The sequence below is a fragment of the Herpailurus yagouaroundi genome, unplaced genomic scaffold (genome assembly GCF_014898765.1).
Source record: "Herpailurus yagouaroundi ecotype Mexico unplaced genomic scaffold, PumYag 530, whole genome shotgun sequence".
Classification (NCBI taxonomy): domain Eukaryota; kingdom Metazoa; phylum Chordata; class Mammalia; order Carnivora; family Felidae; genus Herpailurus; species Herpailurus yagouaroundi.
In genome coordinates this window covers 327,502-350,718 of record NW_024412747.1, presented here as the reverse complement: position 1 = coordinate 350,718, position 23,217 = coordinate 327,502, and the positions used below count along the sequence as shown (strand labels likewise).

The following is a 23,217-nucleotide window of genomic DNA, read 5'->3' as shown; positions in this document are numbered from 1 at the left end:
TCTGTCCAGGCCACTCAGCACTTGTGGTTCTTGAACAGTTGAGATGTGACTGCTGTAACTTGAAGAAATGAACTGTGATTTCTTGGCATTTAATTATTTATTTATTTATTTATTTATTTATTTATTTATTTTTAATTACACATTTTATTTTATTTTATTTTTCACTTTTTTTATTGAAATGTCTTTTCCAAATTGCAGTTTAAATGGTATAGTCAAACTTTAAAAATGTAGCATTTCCATTAGAAAAGGTATAGTGCATTTATATCGAATATATTTTTTTTATTTTTTCATTTTCTTTCCTCTTTATTTTTTTTATTTTTTGTGGTTTTTTTTAATTTAATTTTTTTTAATTTACATCTAAATTAGTTAGCATCTAGTGCAACAATGATTTCGGGAGTAGACTCCTTAGTGCCCCTTACCCATTTAGCCCATCCCCCCTCCCACACCCCCTCCAGTAACCCTCTGTTTGTTCTCCATATCTGTGAGTCTCTTATGTTTTGTCCCCCTCACGGTTTTTATATTATTTTTGCTTCGCTTCCCTTATGTTCATCAGTTTGTCTCTTAAAGTCTCATAGGAGTGAAGTCATATGATTTTTGTCTTTCTCTGACTAATTTCACTTAGCATAATACGCTCCAGTTCCGTCCACGTAGCTGGAAATGGCAAGATTTCATTCTTTTTGATTGCCGAGTAATACTCCATTGTGTGTATATGTGTGTGTGTGTGTGTGTGTGTGTGTGTGTGTATACACACACACACATATATATATCACATCTTCTTTATCCATTCATCCATCGATGGACACTTGGGCTCTTTCCATACTTTGACTATTGTTGATAGTGCTACTATAAACATTGGGGTGTATGTGTCCCTTCGAAACAGCACACCTGTATGCCTTGGATAAATACCTGGTAATGCAGTTACTGGGTGGTAGGGTAGTTCTATTTTTAGTTTTTTGAGGAACGTCTTCACATTTAATTTCAGTTTAAAGCAGTCATACAGGGCAAATGGCTGCAATATGGGACAATGGGTAGACGTTCTAAGCCAGAGTCCCTCACCTGAGCCACACAACACAGAAAATTATTTGAATGTATCGTCTCCATTCTCCCAGGGATAGTACATAGCGGGTATTATCCCAAGATGCAGAGAAGTTAAATCAGCACATGTAGTGGGTGCTTGAGGGCGTCAGGACTTTGTTCTCTCTGCTAAGGTAACTGAAGTCTTCCTTTCCAGCCCCTTGAAAGACAAAGTTCAAATATATACCATTTGCAAAGGTCATCAGCATCTCTAAAAGGCAGTCCGGTGCAAGTTTCTCAATCCTGACTCCTAATTCTCTGCCTTAATGGAATTCATCACTATCCTCCAAATGCTAATTTTACTTTTCTACTTTCCAGCCTCATATTATACTTTATCCTCAGACTGTTTTATTCTGCCACCTCTCTATGCTTACCAAACTATATAGATTCTCGGAGGCTCACATCTGGGTTTTTCTAAAAAAATGAAGCATATGAAAAATTGGAATCCTTCAGTCTTTTCAAGAATATCTATTGAAGTTTTGCTACATTCCAGGCAAGGACCTCCCCCCTCCCCCACCCCATTTTCCCCTTCCCCTTCTCTTCCCGCTCCCCCCCTCCTTTTTCTTCTTTTGTTAAATATCTCACGTAGATTCATGTGTTTGGGGAGTAGAAGGTCTTGATTCAGTAGCTGGGTTGTCATGGTGCTGAGACATCTACCAAGTTGGAGCGGAGGAGGAGTTTCTGCCCCGTTTGCTTCATCAGGGCTTTCAATCTCACCTCTTTTGCTCTTCCTTTGTCTTCCCCCTTCTTTCTTTTTTAAAAAAAATTTTTTAATCTTTATTTATTTTTGAGAGAGAGAGACAGAGTGTGAGCGGGGAAAGGGAGACACAGACTCCGAAGCAGGCTCCAGGCTCTGAGCTGTCAGCACAGAGCCCGAGGCGGGGCTCGATCTCACGAACCGTGAGATCATGACCTGAGCCAAAATCGGTCACTTAACTGACTGAGCCACCCAGGCACCCTCCCCTCTTTCAATACAGATCACCATGAGACCTGTGACTTTCATCTTAACACACTTACAAGGATATCAAAAGAATGGACATACCGAATTTTGTCAACAATGTGCCAAACTCCCGGACTCCGTATAATTCACTTTCGACATGCTCACATTTCTTTTCCTTGCTGTACATCCCCAGGAAGAGGAAACACGAATGCCTCCTTGAGGCAAATATGCTGGAGGTGATCTCATCACATATCAATGTCATAATAGTCAATGGAGTGGAATCATAAGAGAAAGGAAGAACATACAGTAAATTTACTTCTTGTTTACTGCCTAATTATCTTTAAACCTATTTATATTTTTAAGGAGGAATAACTAAAACCAGAACCATACATACTGGATCTCCAAATGAAACAAGAAGCTAATCCATCTGGGATGGTAGTTGAGCAATGTCAATTTACTCTTAAATTTTGTACAATTCCGGAGTGCCTGGGTGGCTCAGTCAGTTGGGCGTCTTACTTCCGCTCAGGTCATGACCTTAGTTTGTGGGTTCGAGCTCTGCATCGGGCTCTGTGCTGACAGCTCAGAGCCCAGAGCCTGCTTTGAATTCTTTGTGCCTCTCCCCCATTTGTGCTCTCTCTTTCTCTCTCAAAATAATAAATAAACATTAAAAAAATGTGTACAATGCCAGTCAAAATATATATTTTTTTGCAGCTGATTAATTAGAGTCAGTCCTTACCAGTAGAAAACTCTTTCAGGATTCCTTTGGAGACTTTTTTGAAAAATACATATTCCTGTGGCCTGCCCCGCACCCCTTTAATTAGAGTCTCTGAGCGTGGTACCTAGAAATCTTTCCTTTTCAAGGAATTTCTTCTTTGGAGTGCCAGGTGGCTCAATTGGTTAAGCATCTGACTCTTGATTTCAGCTCTGATCATGATCTCATGATTTGCACTAATAGTGCAGAGCCTGCTTGGGATTCTCTCTCTCCCTGTTGCTCTGCCCCTCCCCAGTTCAGGCTCTCTCCCTCTCTCTCTCAAAATAAATAAATAAACTTTGAAAAAGAAAGAAAAAAGAAAAGAAAGAGAGGGAGGGAGGGAGGGAGGGAGGGAGGGAGGAAGGGAGGAAGGAAGCAAGCAAGCAAACAATGTCTTCTTGAAAAGGAATTTTGATGATTTCATCAGGTTAGGGAACCAGTGGCATGCAATCTTGGGTGGTAAGTGAAAACTACTTAAATATCAAAAAGCTTTTAAAATATATGTAACCCTTTTAAAAATTCGCTGATTTTTTTCTTAGTCGTGAACCCAAGTTTTACAAACATGATGGTTGGCTTTACCCTCTGGGTGTCCCTTCTGGCTCCCATGAGGAATTGAAAGCTACCAAAACCCTAATGCGGTCTTCATTCAAAAAATATTTTCATGACATCAGAAAGCAATAGACCACCAGTCACTTGTCCAAGAACCTCTTTGTCTGTAAATATTTACAGAGTTCTTTCTGAGCATAAAGCACTATCTTCAGGGAAGTCATCCTACTTACCCAGCTCTGTTAGCCCGTGCGCATAGTCTGGGAGGCAAAGTAGCTTCTGACCCATGTTTGATTTATCCCTGATTGAACACGATCAAAAGCATTTTTTAAATTCTTGCATGTATGGCCCTGTTCTTTGGGCTCTACAGTGAAAGTCATAAGCACCCTGGTTCTTGCTTCCTTAGAACAAATTGGGCATCCTACATATATCCAGATACTTTCCACACATGCTTACGTTTTATTCCGTGAAATGGAGAAGACATTGCCCTTGCCCCTTGGGCAGAGGGACCAGTACAGTTTAAAAGTTTATTTTGTTCTCCTGCACCCCTTATCTTCAGAATCTCTCCTCACAAGAAGATTGCAGGTCCTTTCCTTCCTCAGAGTCCGTGGAGACTGCTCTGAGAGTCCCTTTCGGACTACACAGGTGCCTCGTCCAGCCCCTTCACTGCCTTTCTCTCACACTCCAGCCTCCAGCCTCTTTCCCTCCTCTGCCCAGCCCCCCTCCCCACCCACCGCTCAGGGGCTTCCCCTTTTACCCTCCTTGAAGCTTTTCTCGAGTTTCAGTGGCTTGAGAACCCTGGAAACTCCCACAAGCCTGTAGACAAGTCCCGTTGTAAATGTGGGTCTGCCCACTGTCCATAATGGCCGAGTCTACTCTTCACAGTGACTTTTCCAGTTCTCCTTCACTCTTTGCCCCCAGTCCTGTACATTGCCCTTCCAATCTGAGTTCTCTTGGAATGGGATACCTCATCACCTGCCTGACTGAGAAACCCAGAGCTCCCACATCTGCCCTCCAGGCATCTTCAACACGTCGGTCCCTTATTCCGCTCCTGTCTCACGTCTCCCTCTGTCTCTGGAGAAGTGTCCCTTCAAACTAACCGATTTCCAACCTAGACTCTCCGTCCTGTCTCTCTGGTCCTCAACATCTGACCTTTTAGCCAATTACTGACTTCTAATCCTCCTATCTTAAGCATTAAAAATTTGTTCTTAAAAGATTTAAAATGCGTGTTGACCTCACCTCCCTGTCTTTTCTCGCTTGTTCAAAAAGGCGTGAGTGCCCTAGCGCGTGCCCCGTGCTGTCTCCAGCGAGCACGCGTTTCCTCCAGACTCCACGGTGTCACCTGCCCTTGCCGGTCCCCTCTCTTCGTTAGCTCACTGCCACTTGACTTCTCCTCCTTCATTATCTAGAAACATTGGTCTTAAAGGTTTTCAGTGAACCCTTCTCTTTTTAAGCCTATTTTTCTCCAGCTTTTCTACCTGAAAACTTTTCAGAAGTTGAGGCCATAGTTACCTATTTTTTTTGACATTGCCATCAGTCAGATCTGTGAATCCTTGTATTTTTCCACTTTCTCCGGTTGGTTCCTGGATTTTGGCTGGAGTCTTCTTTTCCACCTCCTGCCCTCCTAAAATAGTTATCCCCTAAGACTGAGTCTGCCTCTCCTGTCTTACATGCTTTTCTTCCTATTCTACGTGTTCTGTTCACATAACTCTCATGGCTGTTGGGCAGGTAGGTCGTCTTTATATTTTAATCTTTAAACTATCTCTCCAAGGCTTAATTCTTGTGCTATTAATTGTTTAAATGGCTGAATGAGTAAAAATCAGCACTTCTGAAACACAGAACTATTTACCATTTTTCTTGAAATTTACACACACACACACACACACACACACATTTTCTTCTCCTTTTTAACTCAAAGAAATTGTTATTCTCCTAGTAACTTGGCCTTATCAAAATATGTGAATAATCTCCTTTTTCTTTTATATCCAGTTAGTTGAGAAGTTGCTGTGTTGATCTCTGCCTGAGGGACTCACCTGGGCCCCTCCTACCTGTAGCCATTGAGCCAGGGGCTTCTCGAGCCCCCCCTTGACATTTCCCCAGTCAGAGCCTGTGTTGGGGTTGCACTGGCCTTGTGGTTCTTCTAATTTCTAAACACATCTCAGCAACAAGGTGAGGGAAGTTTGAGGAAGAAGACTTATTCCTCACAGGTTCTGGAAGGTGGAAGGCACACCTAAGGGCCACACATTGAGGTCACAGGTAGAGAGAGAGGGAGGGAGCATGGCCTGAGGCTTGGCCTTTTTTGGAGTCCAAGGGTGGGGTGCCCATGGTTTAGGGGGTTCAGTATTGATAAATTGAAAACATAAGAGTGGGAATTAGAATGTAGGAAGGGAAGAGTGGGGTCACCCAAGCGGTCAGTTACCTAGGTTCCCCGGGGCTTTCTGGAAGAGGAACTTCTTGCGTGGGAGAGGCCTGGCTCCTTATCTGGTGGTTTTATTAGCATCTTAGTCACGCGACAGCCGGTATGCTGAGTTGAGATGGGGGTCTATGAAAAGGAAGCCTCAGTGATCAAAAGCGTCTGGTCAGGTGCTTGCACTCCCAAAGCCTAGTCAGCTGTGTCCTTCATGAGACCTTCTGGCATATTCAGTCCTTCATTTTCCACCCCAGCCTCAGCACCTGCATCAGTCACTGTGTGCCTAGACCCTTGGCCTCATTCTCCAGATTCTACCAAGGCCTCATTCTTTCTCTTGATCCCCAGTGTGACTGACTCCCATCATGACGCTGTTTCACCTCTCTGTAACAGATTGATTACCGTTCAAGTTTTTGACATGTCTTCAGTGTGAATTCAAGCCATAAAAACATAGAGCTCCATGAGGAGACTGAGGCCCAAAAGGGAAAAATAATTTTCTCACAGAAGCATCGCTTCATTCTTTCCTTTTGCATGTGCCACCTTCCAGAAGTATAGATGCACCAGGAAGGCTACCTGTCATGTTCCCTGCTGCAGCCTGTGGACATTTTCCTGTGTTCCTCTGTACCTGAATCCCATGTCTCCCATGTCTTCCTGCCAAAACTCTACCCCACCTTGCAGGATCCAACACAGATCTGCCATTGCCTTCTCATGCCTGATGAGAACAGAACTCATCCTTCTCTGTGTTCAGGTAGCTTTGTAATTCTGTCACAAACCCTGTTGTCTTCCTCCCACAATATGCAGTTAGTGTTTTGTGTTGAATTGCTCTGAAATTCGACAATATGTGCAGACTTGAAGCACCTAATTTTATTGGAAGTTTACTGCTACTTAGAAATATTATTCATTCATCACTTAAGGATACACTTTCCAAATTTAATTTGGCCTCTGCTTCCTTAGTCCCCTGTTCTTCGTATCTACTAAGCATTGCTTACAGATCTTTTTTCCCAGAAAGACCGTCTCTATCACATGAACCTTCTACTCAAAACATTCAGTGACTCTACTTTGCTCTCAGGATAAAGCACAAATTCCTAATGACCAGCATTCAAGACTTTCCTCAGTCTGGCTCCAGCCTAGATTCCTGTAAATCAGCTCAGTGTTATCCCCCCCCCCCGCCCATGGTCTCACAGTATATCATCTTGATTCTTGATTCTGAGCCTTTTTTTCTTATTGTCCACCCCCCCCATCCCTGAACCACTTCTCTCCTCTGTTATTTTATGAATTACATTGAGAATTTAAGATCTAGCATTTTCTTCCTTTTTAGTTTATTCTTTATGAATCTACGCCTTTCCCATGGCGCCATAAGACTCACTGCCAATAACGCTGAGCACCACATTAGAAGATGGGTGGATGGATGGATGGATGGATGGATGGAAAGGTAGATAGATAGATAGATAGATAAATAGATACACACCATATACACATTGTATGCATATATGTAACTTTCTGTTATTTTCCCAACATGATTATCTTTTTGCCAAAAACATCGTGTAACCTTCCCAAAGGCAAGGATGATGACTTGCACTCCTTTATATCCCACAGAGACACTAGATCCCTAGTGTATCATACTCTCTACTTGAGTTTTTTTGGAATAATTAAATCTAGAACATCTTGAGAAAGAAACACATGTAATGTCTCTATTCTAAAACTTTTCTGACCTTTGTTCTATATAGTCACACTCTTTCTATTGGACTCCTTTAAGCTCCTATTACTAAGACAAAACATTTTTCAAGCAGATAAAGTCAATTTAAAAAAAAAAAATGTGTCCACGGGAAAATTAAAGCTCCAAAATAGTGGGATTATGCATTACTTCTATGCAACTTGCACTCTTAAATATCCTGGTGCTTGATTGTTCTAGTTCAACAATAAGAACAATTCCCAGTTCATCCATAATGTGTTGGCTTCTGGGAAACAGAATTCTAATTTATCACATCAGAGTGTGATTGCAGAAGCTTATGTTCTTTGCTGGTAATTAGTACATGTTTTTTGTGTCCATTCTTGCTCATTAGTAAAACAGTTTGGGGTCTTATTCACAGAAAGAACGGGTAGTTCTAGAGATAATCAGATCAAGCAGGAAGTGCCATATTCCATTTTATACAACACTGAGAAACTGAAAGGGACATTAGTTTCTCTAAAGGGCATCCCTGCCTACATAGCTGAACACCACCTTCTACATCGTTCATCAATTTCTATTCTGACTGACCTCATCCTGAGCTTCAATCCCCCTGGAAAATTCAGGAGGCTCTGTCAGCATGGAGCCTGTTCACGCTCCTGTTAGTCAGGAAGGGGCTCAGCACTTCCGGACCCAAACCCCACTCATGTGACTGCGAGCCTGCAGCCAGCTTTCCCTGAAGTTAGCAAGCATTCTAACGCCTTAAAAGGGAAAAGTAAGATGAAAACAGTGAAGGCCAATTTCCATTCCCTCTAACAGAAATTCTTTGCACCGGCTCTTTCTTGATGTTCGTTGTGTTAAATTGGTGTCTTGGTTCTGTTTGTTTCGATCAACTGGTGAAAGCAGACTCATTATTCCCCTTCATTTAACAAAGTGGGCGTTTCTCTGCACCTTGCTTAGTTTATTCCTAATAGGGCCTCTCTTCTGCAGGCCAGGCTTTACTGAAATTCATTACTGTTTAATACAAAGAACCAGACTCTGACTTCACCAATTTCTCCTCAAATCATTCAGAACCTCACGTGTACATGTGACACACGTTGATTCTCATCTGAGAGCTGTGGTCGACTAAGCTATGAAAGGAAATAAGGAAAGGACAGTAAAGAGGATGTGAGAAAGACCCAGAAGGACTTCACCACATAATCCAAGAAGAAGAATGTGGAGAGGAAGGCATTAAAACATACATCTAAGGCCACCTGCTATATCGATGATACTCTTTTAAAGAAATGCAGTCCTCTAGATGTTTAAAACATTTTAAATTAAAAAAACTACAGGCTTACTCAAAAGCAGGCAGAACATAACCAACCCCCTGTACTCACCACCTAGCTTCAGTAATTAGCGGCACATGGCCAGCTTGTTTCTTGTAGATGGCCCTCTTTTCCCACAGACACTGGATTTATTTATTTACTTACTTATTTATTTAGAGGGGGGGGGGGCCGCGGGGCAAAGGGAGAGAGAGAGAATCTTAAGCAAGCTCCATGCTCAGCACAGAGTCTGACGCAGGGCTCGATCCTGCGTCATGATCCTGGGATCATGACCTGAGCCAAAATCAAGAGTGAGACACTCAACTGACTAAGCCACCGTAGCTCCCAGCACTGGATTACGTTAAAAGAAATGCGAGATATGCATATTTCCAAGTGTCTCTAAATTGATATTTTAATATTAAAAATTAATTTTAAAAATAAAATATTTAATCTTTAAGAGATCATCTCTGATATTATATAAGAATTAAGAAGCCAGTTAAGGTTCTGTTTAATGAACTGTAGTCAGGTATAATGTATATACAATACTAAGCACCCATTTAAATGTATATTTGGATGAGGTGAAACACATTCATCTACCATGTTATTACCAGTAAATCAAATCTTAGCAGTGCACTTCCGTCACCACACCTTGTTCCTTTTATGCCCCTTCTTTGTCTCTTGACACATGCCCTCAGCCCGCCTTAAGCCCCAGGTGATCACTGCTGTGCTTTCTGCTTTCTAGATTTCCTTTTTCTAGAGTTTTCTAACAGTGGAATCCTATGAGGGGTGCCTGGATGGCTCAGTTGGTTGAGCATCTGACTGTAGCTCAGGTCACGATCTCACGGTTCGTGAGTTCGAGCCCCACATTGGGCTCTGTGCTGACAGCTCAGAGCCTGGAGCCTGCTTCGGATTCTGGGTCTCCCTCTCTCTCTCTCTGCCCCTTCCCCACTCATGCACTGTCTCTCTCTGTCTCTCAAAGATTAATAAGCATTAAAAAAATTTTTTTAAATGGAGTCCTACGATATATATTTTTGTGCCTGGCTTCTATTGCTCAGCGTAATATTTTTGAAGTTTCTGCATAGTATTGGGAATATGAGCAGTTCATTCCCTTTCATTACATTTTTTATTCCATTGTATGAAAGTATCTAGATTTGCTCCTCTGTGTCCTCTGATGGACATCTGCTTTCTCAGTTTGGTATAATTGTGAATGAAGTTACTCTGAACATGGGTGTAAAAGTCTCTGTGTTGATACATGTTTTTATCTCTCTTGGGAAACTAACTAGGAGTTTAATTGCACAGCCTTGTACTAAACATGTTTAACTATACAGTAAACTGCAAACCTGTTTTCCAAAGTGGTCACATCACCTTACATTCCCATCAGCAGTGTATGGAGACAAGAGTGGCTTCCTGTCCTGTCTGGCCAGCACGAATACAGTCAGTCGTTTTAATGTGAGCCATTCTTGTGGGGGCTTGGTGGCTTCTCATGGAGGTTTTATTTTGCGTGTCCTGATTACTAATGGTGTTGAGCATCTCACTCGTCGCCTTACCGGACTCCTCAAACTCGGGTCGTCACTTTCTCAATTCAGTGAGGCAGCTGTGCTCTGCCCACTTCCTCTGTCCGCTTTCCAGAAATCTTTTCCAAACAGGGAGCCCAGATGTTGTCTTCCCTCATTGGTTTCCCTTCCCTCAGTCATCACAGTCCTGTGTACCTGTTGTCTGGTTCTTGAAAACAGTTATTTCGTTTGTTTTGCACAGTCTTCTAAGGTTCTTTTTTGGGGGGAAGGGGGAAGGCCGGTGCCGTGTGCAAACGATTTAGGTTACTCTCCATCCTCGTTACTCTGTCATGGTTATAAATAGAAGTTCAGGTTATTTTCGGCAATTTTCTATATTCTTTTTTTTAGTTTATCAAGGGCCAAGCCCAGAAAACTCAAGTCATATTGTATGGAAAAAACAAAAAAAAACAAAAACCCTTCAACTTATCACTTCTGGGCTCACTGTCTGATGGTAAAAGAATATGACACCAAGAAAGAGAAAGGAAAGTGTGCCCCTTTGCCGAGCCTGAGGAACCTCTGCCAAGCAGGAATGACAGTGGCAGGGAGGAAAGTAAAGCTGTAGAATGTGTGCCTGCCAACTTTCTCTCTTGGGGTTTTAGCCCAGAAAAAGAGAGGTGTGTCAGTGAGAACGAGGTGTGCACAAGACAGGGAGCTTTTTCACGTGCGGCCCCGTGCAGCAGCATAGTGAACTCAGCAGTTCAGCCTGCTAGGTCACAGGGAGGCCTTGGAACGTAGGTTCCCGTGTGGCACAGAAAGGACCCGAGATAGCCGGAGAACCTGTCACTGGGGCTGGGGTTCCATCCCGTGGGTGAGGGTGCTTCTGACCTGAGGGCTGCCGCACTCGAGGGCTGAGTTTGCATCACAGCCACACCCTAGAAAAGGCTTCATTGTCAGCAGGAGGCAGGATGAGTTAAATAGAGCTGTCTACCCACCGTAGCAGGGCAAGAAAAAGCAGATGGCATACCTACCAGTGGTGAATTGAACTATAAAGTCCGCAAAGCCGGGAGCACTCAGATGGATAAGGAGCCCCGTCCCGTAGGTCAGAACAGATAAAAGAAGTCATGTCTGGAGACAGAGACCCTTTTTTCTGTTCCTAGATTTATTCTTTTGCTGTTGTTCTTTTTAAAGTAATCTCTACGCACAATATGGGGCTTAAGAACCCTGAGATCTTGAGTTGAGTTTTGGGAACTCAAAACCCTGAGATCAAGAGTTGCCTGCTGTACCAACTAAGCCAGTCAGGTGCCCCTGTTCCTAAATTTATTGAAGGCACACCTCTTTCCACTCTGCATAACACACACACACACACACACACACACACACACACACGTTTTAGAAAAGAAATAGAGGAAGTTGACGGAGATGCTAACTTGTCCAAAAAAGATTAATGGTACCTGAATTACACTTAATTTTGTGTTTCTTTTTATACACAAATGCATAAATACAATACAGGCAGAGGGGCAGGGATGCGGTTTGTGAATTTCTAATGATCTGTAAGATTTATACACTTAGGAAGTGCCTTTGCTTTCCAAGAACTGTTGACATGAGATGGGTAATAGTTTCTCTGCATTCATCTCTAGAAGACAAGGAGTGTGTTGGAGCAGCAAATGCCATGACTTTACTGCCTAGAACCGAGAATGAGACCAAGAATGGACAGGGGTGAATATGACACCATCTAAGCACTTGCTTGCTCATCCTTAGTCTTACACGAGGCAGAAGCAAGCACCAAGACTCACTCTTGTTTCTTCAAATGCTCCTTCTTCTTGCCCAGCCAAAGACAAAATGGCTTCCCAAAGATGGAGGAGACCTTGCTGGGGCCAAGGGGGATGTCTTAGAGCAGAAGATGAAGCAGTGGGAGAATTCTCCAGCCCACCTACTTTCCCTAGAACATGGGATGGAGGGAATGTGAGAAGATGAAAGCATAATACATAGTGGGAAAGACTACTGGTCGTAGATCCATTTCAGATCACATACATTAGCAATTATGTCAACACATCTTGTAATCTCATCTTAATTTCCAATGGCTGCCATAATACTAAAAACATTTGTTTACACCATTATGTTAAAATATGTGCATTTTGTCCCAGCATCATACAAACCTTGCCTCCTTCCCTCTTCCTCCACTATCAAATAGTTAATTATGTAACAAAATAATATTGTGTATGCGGAAATCATTTAACCATATAAACACGTACTCCAACTGTATTGTGTTTGTGGGTCTATATTTTAATTCAATGGATACTTTAAATGAGTACAGTTTTAAATTATATGGTACGAAGGGGATTAGGATTTCTTAAATGTATTCATCCCTACTCTACCCCTAGCACAACTATTTTCTTTTTCTGGTCACCAGCTAGTATTTACTCACATAGGTAGTTTGTTCCTGCTTATAATCAGAACATGCAATTTTATATATAGCTTTCTTTATCACTCTCCATATTGCAACTTAATGGAGTTAATCTAGCAACATTTTCTTAGAATCTCCCCTGTTGGACACACAGATTGTTTCCATTATTCACTATAATGAATAAGGCTGCAATAAACATTTTCCTAAGTATGCCATTTTCTAATTTTGAATTATTCCCTTGGGGTAATTTGTAAGATTAATAGTCCAAAGATATGAATGTATTTAGGGACTCTTAATATAGATATGGATCAGATGGGGGGGTCCATGGGCTATATATATGTATAGTACCACCAGAACTATATGAATTTATCAATTGTTTTCCCAGTAACCTCATCTGCATTTATGTTTTCTTGCTTATAATTTTAACTAACATAATATGTGTCACTTTTTAAATTTATTTGTATTTCTTTAATTGCCATTCAAATTTTGAAAGTTTACATATTGCTTTACACATGCCTTACTATTAGTGAGCTTAATCAGGGAAATCACTGAAGTATCATTAAAGCATAGGTTCAAGTTCCAACTCTGAATTAGCCTCTCAAAAAAAAAATAATAATTTCTTCAGTTACGACTTAGTGACAATGAGGCTTGCATTACAAAGTTGTTGAAATGATTGGATGAATCAATCAATGCCTCATGAGTTAGCAGCACATGGGGAATTGTTACTTCTCTCTCTGTCTCTGCCTCCCTCATCTCATCTACCAACCCTCGTGCCCCTGACTTCCTCTCGCGTGGATTATGCACTCACGCTCTCTTAGTACACAGTTTTATAGGACCCGCCTTGTCCTTCCAGAGTTTACATCCATGGGAGCTCTTTGTCAGCGTTCTCTAGAGAACCGATCTCTGACTTGCCAGCAAGTGCTGACTTATATTGCACATCGCTGAAGTCAGATCTGTTGGACCACGTGTGAACTTACTTGAGTGTTCACACAAACATGTGGGTAATACACTCAATATCAATGTCTTTCTATAAATCACTCACTTTAGGATTCTGTGTATAGTCTCTTCTCCGAGTTTCCTTCCACTAGTCTTTTCAGAGATATTTTTATTTGTTTATTTGCCTCTTTGTGCTGGTTTCGGGTAATACTTTATCTTAATCTTCCACTTATTGTGTCCCACCTGAGAACAAGCGTCCTTCTCCTGGTAACAAGTGCAGTTGGTCAGACAGTCGTAAGACAAGCCGATCGCTAGACGTTGCATTCTAGATGATACTGTCATCTGGATTTTGTCCATCTTCCGTCTAGTGTGTTTTCCAGGCATTATCGCCCAGCGGTTGCTTGAATTGGTTTCCATCTTGAGGACCTTTGTGGCAGGAGCTGTCTTTTCAAGCAGTCATTTTCCCAAATAATAATTCCAAATACATTATAAAGTATGAGAAAGCCTGTGAGCAAGCATATGGTTTCTCAATTGGAAAAGCATCAAAATTGTAAATTCCTGTCCTCTTCCATGAGGGCAAGGCGGTTTGGGGTCTACCAGAAGATCTTCCAATCTCTCACCTTCATGACGAGAAATCGAACTGAGTAAGATGTGTTCTAAGCAGTTCCACTTCGGGATTTTAAAAAGAGCAAAAGGGGAGGAGGGAGAAGAAGGGAGAAGAGTTCTCTACAGTCTTTTCCAGCCTCAGCAACTGTATTTCTCATCCTCTAGAGAATGCCACGGGCTCCTTTCGATTTTTTATTTCTTACATAAGCCTTCTCTTTATGTGTCACAGGCAAGGCTTCATTTTTGCATTGCTAAACCTGCTTTCCTGCATCTCTGTGCCCACTCTCCCCATTTTTAGATGTTACACATGAGTGCTGGCCTCTTTTCCTATCTGAGCAGATGCAACAATTCTACCTTCTTACCCACATCCAAGCCCTTCATCCGCACACTGCACCAGCAAATGTTCAAGTACTGATGATTTCCACCAAGCCTGAGAGAGGCTCCTGTGTAATAGTTAAATCAACAAAGGAAATTCAAGGATCACAGCTGGGTTTAGACGCAAAGACCGGTTTTTCCACTGCTGGTGAGTGGTACACAGCAGCCACCATGCCCGCAATATGCCTGCACAGAGACATCTAGCACTGAAATATCCAAACTCACAAGGTGAACGGAACGTGCACTTACAATCACGGTCTTGTTTCTCTGCCCCACACTTGCATTCATGAAGCTGGGACCAGAAAGGGCGATATTAGAAACGGTGTACTTGTGCCCAGAGCCCAACTTGCACACAGCAAGAAAGCTGTTGACATGAAACAGGACAGTGACTGTAATGGCCACACCACGTTCATCGCTGTATCGCACGCACTTCTTCATGAACCCTGGCATCCTGAGCCTCTCCCTGCGGCTCACGGAGGACTGGCCCCAGCTTGAACCTCAGTCTGCATGACTCACTTTGTGGTTTGATCAAGTCCCCTTAGCCACAGTTTCCCCTACGCAGTGCAGGTAAGGTCACACTGTCCTGCAAAGAGTTCATTAAGCTAGAAGGAGATAATGTGCATACAGGATTTTGGAACAGGGTTCAAATTCTCTACAATTACCAGGGCAGTTGTTTTTGTTAGCACCGTTAGGCTGATTTACAGTAATTTAAATCTGTAAAAAGATGTTCTGCCATTTGTTTGTGTATGTTCCACTTTCCTCACCCTGTTGTGCACCAATTAAGGCAGCTTTCAGAACATGCCGTTCTCCCTCACAGCTTCCTGCGTTTGAATATGCCGCTTGAATATCCTTCTCCTCCCCTCCACCCCCATGTCCCTTTGTCTGTCTGCCACTTTCCTACTCGGCATTCAAGACTGAGCTTAAAGAGGGGCGCCTGGGTGGCGCAGTCGGTTAAGCGTCCGACTTCAGCCAGGTCACGATCTCGCGGTCCGTGAGTTCGAGCCCCACGTCGGGCTCTGGTCTGATGACTCGGAGCCTGGAGCCTGTTTCCGATTCTGTGTCTCCCTCTCTCTCTGCCCCTCCCCCGTTCATGCTCTGTCTCTCTCTGTCCCAAAAATAAATAAACGTTGGAAAAAAAAAATTTTTTTTAAAGACTCAGCTTAAAGACCTCCTGATTGGTGATGCCCACCTCTGTACCCTCTCTGTACCACAGTCGGGCAATTACTTGCCTGTATTGGGATGATCTGTGTCCAGTGTGGTCTCTTCCATTTGACTGGACCAGGCTTGTCGAAGGCAGAACCAAGTCTTACTCAGTTTTCACCCCAATACCTGGTTCACGTTATTCACTCAATAAATGTTGATCAAAATGGTGAGTGAATGTCAAGTACTTGGTGCCATGAAATCAATTGTATTAATCAGGTGAGCGATTCTTTGCTTCTTTGCTATAAATTTATGAAGGAAACTCATCACTCAGCTTTCTATAAGTGGTATACATATATATTCATTTTGTGTACATATTAAAGGGGAAAGCTAATAAAATACTCCCGGGGCTCCTGGGAGTCTCAGTCGACTCTTGATTCCACCTCCAGTCGTGATCTCACAGTTTGAGAGTTTGAGCCCCACATCGGGCTCCACAAGGTGGAGCCTGCTTGGGATTCTCTCTCTCTCTCTCTCTCTCTCTCTCTCTCTGCCCCTCCTCCTCTGCTCATGCATTCTCTCTCTCTCTCAAAAAAAAAAAAAAAACTTTAAAAAATACTCCCAATTATTTGAAGTTTCAAACCGAGGACATGTGATCATGTGACAGAGACCATAAGATGTGATGTTTATGTGGAGAGGTAAGTTATACAAATTCGTTGTTTCCCCAGTAGCTGCCATGAATCACTCATTCAGCAGGACACCAACACATATTATAGAAGAATAGGGTTTCTTGATGAACATTTGGAAAATTCTGGGAAAATCTCTATTTATAAAGTTTATCATTTGATTACAATGTCATCTCTGGAGGAGTAGGAGAAGGCTGGTCAAAAAGTAACAACCTTCCAGTTATAAGATAAAAAAATACTAGGGATATAATATACAGCATGATGACTATGGATAATATTGCCATATGACATATATGAAAACAGTTAAGAGAATAAATTCTGAGAGCTCTCATCACAAGGAGAGAGAAATTATTTTTCTTTTCTTTTTTGCTCTGTTTTTATTGTATCTATATGGGCTGATGGATGCTAATAACTACACTTACAGCAATAATGATTTCACAATATATGTAAATTAAATTTATTAGGCTGTACATCTGAAACTTACACAGTGATGCATGTGAGTTGTATCTCAACAGGACTGGAAGAAAGTGAAATGCCATCTCACAACTTAGCTTTCTGAGTATCATTTTGTCTTTTGTTTTGGTTTAGATTAACTTCCTCTTTCATTATTTTGTTCAATTTTCAGCTTTCGTGGTAACATGGCCCCTGTTTTCCTTCTACAAGAGAAATTCAGCACACAGCAGAGTCCTTGATAAATTGGATTAGTTTGATGATCCCACTTGGAATAGGTATGTAGAACTTCAATATTTTCTTACTTAGTGTTTTGAACCCTTTTTATGATTCAACAGGAACCATTCCTGCTGTTCTTCCTGCTCAGTGAGAATGGAATTTGCTATGAGGAGTAAAACTGATGGGTCAGAGATGACCTTTGTCTTTTCTGCTTCGAAGTATGTGTTTACGACTTGCAAGGCTCCGGAAGATGCCTTTCTTTTCTTCCTCGTGTGATAAATACTCATTGAGAATACAGTCATTCCAGGAGAGGGAGGAAATTCTATGCTCGTAGGATTCTGAAAATAATATTAATCTGAAACTCTTTGAACATCAAGTATATGAAATATGACTGATGCTCTGGTATGTTTATGAGTATAATATCTGTAGTTCAGTGCTGTAATGGAAAGATACAAACTTCTTTTTTCCCAAAATTAGGCCAGGCTTAGACAAAACTGAATACTAAATTACAGACTGAATAATTGCACGTGTGAATTAATTAATCATCCCCGGATCACTGAGGTTTTGTGACAATTACTCCCTTGGTGTATCATCATATAAATATGATATAAAACCCACAAAATACAGTATCTGACAGTTTTTCTATATACAGAATTCTTTTGAAGGAAATGTTCTATAATTAGATTCTTATAAGGTATAAGCCTTGTAACTCTTGATTTGATCCAGTTAAGACTACTTGGATAACTACTGTGTGTGTGTGTGTGTGTGTGTGTGTGTGTGTGTGTGTGTGTGTGTGTGAGATATATTATCACTAAGGTATATTTCATTATAAGATTCATTGCTTTCTTGTATTTGACTTTTAAAATATTACTAGGAATATGGTAGGCTTGTTGAGATGCTGGCAAAAATTTAGAAAAGTGTCCCATCTATATAAATTGTATTTTCAAAAGTAAAACTCTATAACAACTCTCCCGTGCCCCGCCCCTCAAAAAAAAAGTGTTGAAAACCACATTTCAGAAGTAGCACAGACTTGAGAGTTAATGAGACATGAGGACCTAGCTTTACTACTTAACCCATTACCTTAGGAGAATCTTTTATGTTTCCTTAGGAAGAGTGTTATTACTTAATTTGAATGGGAGGAAGAAAATAAATTAATTCACAGGTACAATGTATGAAGTCCACGAGGTCACTTTTATTCTTAATGAAGTATCAGGTAATTAAGGATTGTGTTTCCAAGAGTCTCCAAAGAATTTCATTTCTACCTTCTGTGAGAGTCTGAAATCCATAATTAGAGTTTAACTGCCTGATTTAAACAGAATTTGCAGCTGGTCACCTACATGTTAGATCTGTCTTCGTTTGTTTATTTTTACAAGGTTTTGTCTTGGTTTTTGGCCCACACAAAGTTGATACGTATGTATTTTAAACAATTACCAAATCAAAAAACCCAGGAGAGTTCACATAAAAATCTAAGTTCCCAGTCTTCTCTTTCTTGGTCACTGACACTACAATTAAACCAGTTACTTATTTAAGAAATCTAGTTGCCATACAAGAGACTTCCCTCTTCTTAACCTCTCCACATCTACCCCATCAAGTTCTCCAAGTTCAGCTCTGACTCTGTGGTTTTCAACGCTTATGGTGAAAAGATGCTGGTTCCCAGGTTGCACCCAGAAAAGGAAGGCAGAATTTTTTTTAAAAAAGCTCCTCAAAAGATTCATATGTGCAGTTGGGGTTTAGAGCCACTGCTCCAAAATCTTCATTCGTGTCTGTGTCAAATACCACCACCCCTCCCCCCACGCAAGTGAGACCTTCCCGTCTCACCAGTGCCCTGCAGTGGTCCTGAATTCACCTTCTCACTTCTATTCTGATCCCCAGTCAACCCATTCTCTGCCCAACAGCCAGAACGATTATTTGTAAATAGAAAAACATCTGGTCAGTGCTTGCTTACACCTCTTCAGTAATAACAGCAATAATGAAGATCACGGATAATGATCATTTATGCTTTGGTGGGATGAAGTTCAGGTTTGTTGAAAGACCGAGTCACCGAAGTGGTGAATTTCAGGACAAATGGGGGAAAGGGCATAAAAGGTATAACTGAAAATACCAAGGCAGTTTTGTTCCACACACCCCCCCCCAAATCAGGCTTCTGGCCGAATATTCTGCTGGCCTGTTCCTCTAGGCAGTGACCCAGAGGCCAAAAATAGTGCTGACCTTTCCCACAAATTGCCACCCAATCCACGTCCTGGTCTCCCATGACCATCAGGAGGAGCAAAGGGATTTCATAATTTGTCAGTGACACTATTATAAGATTAATTTCATGGCACAGCCACCAAAGTTTATTAAATGTCACTCCCTCAGAGTTGCACGATTCACCCAGCAAAATACAATGATATTGGTAAATTTTTAGGCAAAATAACAGAATTAAGGGTGTGTATTTGTTGGGGGGCGGGGGATGATGGTTACAGCTAGGATCTTTTTTCCTATAGCTCATAGATGTAGGTCTTTCTTTTCACCAATAAATCATGTAAATCCAGTTATTTATTTGAGCTGCAGTGGAGACATTTTGTCCTCATGTGACTGTATCGTGATTTTATAGACCACTGTATCAGCCACTGAAATCTTTTCTTTAGATTCTAAGCACCCCATCACTGTAGATGTTGCACTTTCCACTGGGAGGGCAGAGGATAAGGTTTTCATCAAAAAGTACACTCTTTGAGGTATAGTGGTGTTGTTTCATCAGAGTTTTAAAAGATACCAGTAAATGCAAACCGTTTTGGTGCTGAGTGGAAACTTGGATCCCTGTCGGCACCCCATGCACGTGGCATAATCAACTTTTATTTCGTGCTTTTATTTCATGCTGTCTTATATACAGAACCTTCTGCAGTTCACCATTTCCATTATTAAAAAGTTCAGGGGCGCCTGGGTGGCGCAGTCGGTTAAGCGTCCGACTTCAGCCAGGTCACGATCTCGCGGTCCGTGAGTTCGAGCCCCGCGTCGGGCTCTGGGCTGATGGCTCAGAGCCTGGAGCCTATTTCCGATTCTGTGTCTCCCTCTCTCTCTGCCCCTCCCCCGTTCATGCTCTGTCTCTCTCTGTCCCAAAAATAAATAAACATTGGAAAAAAAAAAATTAAAAAAAAAAAAAGTTCAAGGAGCTGCTTTAAGAACCTGACAAAAATGTGCATTTGACATTCAGGTAATGGAGACCAGTAAAGAGGTTATAAATGCAGCTACCTAGATGTTGAATTAAGGCCAGGGGCATGGCTACCTTCTTTACCCTACATTATTTTCATCAGTGAAGCTAAAGTGTGTTTGGGGACCTAATTTACCCAAATAATATGCCTGTGCAGAGTTATCCTTCATTTAAGAAAACAGTTGATATTTTAAGCTTCCCCTAAACATTTAGTTTGGGGAAAAATGGAAAACAAAATATACGGAGAGAAGCACACATGCGTACATGCACACACACACACACACACACACACTCACCCACACACACGGACCATCCCAAGAGACACTGGACAGGACCCTGCTTGCTAATGAGATGCCCACGCATTTCTTTTTGGGATCAAGGTGGATTGGTCTTGTATGGAATTCTCTGTGGTGAATAGAGCTTTAATAAGGCCACATATTCCTTTCATGCTGTTTTAGGAATTTCTTTGAAAGGATTCAGGCAGTGACACCCCTTGTGTTTTAGAGTTTTACATTTGTACAGACAAAGCTTTTCAAATAATATAAAGCCATTTTTCTAAATTCCTTATATCCCCGAGTCCCTGGGTTCTGGACAGAGGAAGATTAAAATCTCTATAAAATCTTCCATATTGCGACCACATGAACCAGCTATTGAGGGAGAAATTAATAGCATCTGAAATGAACCTTGTGTTAAGCGTCCTTCACTTTGTATTTTCTACTACTTTGCTCATTTTCTATTAAGTCTTTTTAGTCAGCGAGCTCCCTAAAACTCACATACAGTTGATTCAGATTAATCTTTAAAATCTAATATAAATGGGGCGCCTGGGTGGCGCAGTCGGTTGAGCGTCCGACTTCAGCCAGGTCACGATCTCGTGGTCCGTGAGTTCGAGCCCCGCGTCGGGCTCTGGGCTGATGGCTCGGAGCCTAGAGCCTGTTTCCGATTCTGTGTCTCCCTCTCTCTCTGCCCCTCCCCCGTTCATGCTCTGTCTCTCTCTGTCCCAAAAACAAATAAATAACGTTGAAAAAAAATTTAAAAAAAAATAAAATCTAATATAAAAGATAAATACGTATTATGTTTGTTAAAGAGCAGACACACTATGAATGCTTGTGAATACTGAATTCATTCTGAAAATTCATATTACCTTGTATTGTTATATCAAATGGCTCCAAAAATATACGTTTGTCACAGATATTTACTACTGCATCAGACTTTTTCTTATTACTGTCATTCCTCTAGCATCTCGTGTTGACTCTTTTTTTGTTGTTGTTCTTTTTTTTTTTTTACCTTTTTTTAAACTTCAATTCTTTTTAGTAAACATGCAGTGCAATATTGATTTCGGGAGTAGAATCAGTGATTCATCACTTACATACACCCAGTGTTCATCCCAACAAGTGCCCTCATTTGTACCCATCCCCCATCTAGCCCATCCCCCACCCACCTCCCTTAGTCAACCCATAGTTTGTTCTCTATCATTAAGGGTCTCTTGTGGTTTGTTTCCCACTCTTCTCTTTTCCACCGCATATGTTTATCTGTTTTGTTTCTTAAATTCCACATACCAGTGAAATCATGTGGTATCATACAGTATTTGTCTTTCTCTGATTGACTAACTTAGCTTCACGTAGTACATTCTAGCTCCAACCACATCTTTGCAAATGGCAAGATTTCGTTCTTTTTGATGACTGAGTAATATTTCATTGTGTGTATATATATATATATATATATATATATATATATATATACCACATCTTCTTTATCCATTCATCAGTTGATGGACATTCGGGCTCTCTCCACACTTTGGCTGTTGTTGATAATGCTGCAGTAAACATTGGGGTGCATGTACCCTTTCAAATCTGTATTTTTGTATCCTTTGGGTAAATACCTAACATTGCAATTCCTAGGTCATAGGATAGTTCTATTTTTAGTTTCTTGAGAAACCTCCATACTGTTCTGCATAGTGGCTGCACCAGTTTACATTCCCACCAACAGTGCAGGAGGGTTCCCCTTTCTCCACATCCTCACAAATTGCCTATTGTTTCTTGTGTTGTTAATTTTACCCATTCTGACAGGTATAAAGTGGTATCTCATCATGGTTTTGATTTGTATTTCCCAGATGATGAGTGATATTGAGCAACTTTTCTGGTGTCTGTTAACATCTGGATGTCTTCTTTGGAAAAGTGTCTATTCAGGTCTTCTGCCCATTCCTTAACTGAGTTATTTTTTTGGGGGGGTACGGAGTTTGATAAGTTCTTAATAGATTTTGAACATTAACCTTTTATTGGAAATGTCTTTGCAATTATGTCTTCTTCCATTTTGTCGGTTGCCCTTTAGTTTTGTTGATTGTTTCCTTCATTGTGCAGAAGTTTTTTTATCTTGATGAAGTCCCAGTAGTTCCTTTTTGTTTTTGTTTCCCTTGCCTTTGGTGACATGTCTAGGAAGAAGTTGCTGTGGAAAGGTCAAAGAGGTTGCTGCCTGTGTTTTCCTCTAGTGTTTTGATGGTTTCCTGTCTCACATTTAGCTCTTTCATCCATTTTGAACTTGTTTTTGTGTATGGAGTAAAAAAGTGGTCCAGGTTCATTCTTCTGCATCTAGCCATCCATTTTTCCCAGAACTATCTGTTGAAGAGACTGTCTTTTTTCCAGTGGGTATTCTCTCCTGCTTTGTGAAGATGAGTTGACCATATAGTTGTGGGTCCATTTCTGGGTTTTCTATTCTATTCCATTGGTCTATGTGTCTGTTTTTGTGCCAGTACCATACTGCCTTGATGACTACAGCTTTGTAATAGAGCTTAAAATCCAGAATTGTGATGCATCCAGTTTTGTTTTTCTTTTTCAGGATTGTTTTGGCTATTTGGGGTCTTTTGTGGTTCCATACAAACTTTGGGATTGTTTGTTCTAGCTCTGTGAAAAATCCTGGTGGTGTTTTGATAAGGGTTGCATTAAATGTATAAATCGCTTTGGGTAGTATAGACATTTTAACAGTATTTGTTCTTCAAATCCATAAGCATGGAATGCCTTTCCATTTCTTTGTGTCCTCTTCAAG

At 41.3% G+C, this 23,217-nt stretch overlaps 1 protein-coding gene across 1 annotated transcript in view; it reads left to right on the top strand.

The window, feature by feature from the left end:
• The window catches only part of CHRM3 (cholinergic receptor muscarinic 3), a 525,424-nt gene that overhangs the window by 257,671 nt on the left and 244,536 nt on the right, over positions 1 to 23,217 (top strand). The window contains exon 4 of the mRNA XM_040464953.1: positions 16,948 to 17,050. The gene's annotated coding sequence lies outside the window, so the exon portion shown is untranslated. The remainder of the gene's footprint in view (positions 1 to 16,947; positions 17,051 to 23,217) is intronic.